This window comes from Fukomys damarensis, unplaced genomic scaffold (assembly GCF_012274545.1).
Source record: "Fukomys damarensis isolate Sample0158 unplaced genomic scaffold, DMR_v1.0_HiC HiC_scaffold_10, whole genome shotgun sequence".
Lineage (NCBI taxonomy): Eukaryota > Metazoa > Chordata > Mammalia > Rodentia > Bathyergidae > Fukomys > Fukomys damarensis.
The window spans coordinates 17,929,360-17,931,609 of NW_022900922.1; positions in this window are offsets into that span (position 1 = coordinate 17,929,360).

Below are 2,250 nucleotides of genomic sequence, written 5' to 3' on the forward strand. Positions count from 1 at the left end.
ACCCCCGTCCCCCCGCGCACCGACGGCCCTGGCGCCGGTTCATAAATCCTCCCACGCGCGAATGTGCAGATCACAGCTGGGTCGGACCCACAGATGATCTGACGACAGATTTTATTTTGCCATCAAGTTGTCTCGCGTTGTAGGAAGAGAGGGGTATTTTCCTAACTTGCCAGAGACCGAATTTCTCTTTATTAGATAAAACTAGGTTACTTCATGTCCTTTCACATGAAACTCTGCATCTTTGGGCCAAGTGGAAGCGAGGGGAAAGCTGGGTATCTGGAACGCGCACTTCTCCATGGACCCTCCAGTCGGCACATGAGATCCAGCTTCATGTGCTAGTAATAATCCGATACAGAACCGTGGCTCTGCTCAGTTACCCAGCCAGAACCACAAAGATGATTTCTTTTTTCATCTTAAAGGCACAGGCCTACCCGATCTGACGCTTGAAGACCTTGTTTCTGTTTAAGAAGCATTTGTAGAGCTAGTCATTTCAATGGCTGTAACTGACTCCAGTAAATAGGACACATTCCGCAATAAAAACCTTCATTTATGCCTTTTGCATGAAAAAGACTCTAGCACCACAGTTAATTCGCCTCCACAAAATAGGTCAGAAGCTTATAAAGCCAAGCAATGAGGCAGTGTTCCAGGGGCCTCGGGCCAGTGTCTCCCTGGAAAAAAATTAAAACGTCAGTGGCTACACAAGCCAAGAACAAACACTGCTTTTCCCTCTGGGTGGATAGATGTTATTAAGTATTAAGTTCAACTAGAGATGTGGACCACAGTGATCAGGATATTCAGTGACCACTGCAGCAGTGAACTCCCGCCACCCTAACCCCAGCCGCTGGACTCTTCTCCAAGCCCCAAGTCCTCGCTGCAGAACTATCGTGGAGTTGGAAAAGACCACGAGCTGATAACGACTATTATTAAATTATCACTGTGTACCGTTTACATAATGTTGGGTGATTGTTTTTGGTTTTGTGTTGTGGTATTGGGGATCCAACTCAGGTGAACTTTACCATGAGCTACACCCACAGCTGTTTTTATTTGGAACAACTTCAGGCTAAGTTGCCCAGGCTGACCTCCAACCGGTGATCCTCTGGCCTCACCCTCCCAGGTTGCTGGTATTACATTTGTGCACACCACATCGGGCTTACAAAGTGTTTATGAAGCCAGACCTGTTTCAGCAACATGGCCCACAAAATGTGACATTGGTGTTCCAACCCCCAAAAGAGAACCATTCTGAGTTTGAATGCCATCTGGGATTCTCTCTCCAAGGGACAAAATGCCAGAAGTCACTCTCATCTCTCAGTGACTCAGTGCACAAAAGAGGCAACTAGGTGAGGAGGACTGTTCAGAAAAAGGAGAGAGCTCAGTGCTACAAAATTGAGCAAATAAAGGGAGAAATCTTTCCCAGGATAACAATGCATCCTGGCCAGGCATTCTGCAGAGCTTATTAGAGAAAGCAAAAACTCTGTAGGAATATAATTGCAGAACTCTCAAAATGCCACGCTCAGATGAAATTTTTCCTTTGATGTATAATTAGGAAGTTTTAGGGTTTCTCCAAGTTCAGCTCCCCATAGGATACAAATTGCTGTGGATACAGAGGACATAGAACCTGGTTAGCCAGAGAAAAACAAGCCCAGGTCAGAACAGAGCTGAGCCTCTTCTCATTGCTAGGTTCAGCCCAGGTTTCTGTATTTGTGTTGGAAATGAGTGAGTAATTCATGCTGGACACTCAGGGCACCATTCATACTCCGACTTAGACAAACCAGCCTGACTAAAGACAACCTGACTTGTAGTTTTTCAACTTTGCAATGCTACAAAGTGCACCCATATAACTATTCTGTTTTCACTTTCGTTTAGTGTTTTATTATAAGCTTGGTTTCGTGTTAGATGTGTCTCTGTAACTCTAGGCTGGTGTAAATATTCTGAGCATGTTTCAGGCAGACCAAGCTAGGCTGTGTTCATTGGTGGGGGGTGGATTAAGTACATTTTCATCTTACAGTATTTTCACTTTATGGTGGGCTTTTGTGACCCCCTCATAAGTCAAAGAGCATTCATCTAGCAGCTTTGTGGGTATCTGTAAAACTACCTACAGTTGATTTTTCACTCCAGAGTGGATTAAATCATTCCTGACTCCTGGGCTGGTTTTTAAGGCTCAGGATTTGGGTGGTAGTAGATGAGACCACTTCTTTGGAGGCTCTGCTTCTCCACTCAGCCAGCCCTTGGGTCTCAGCTGAGGCATATTAG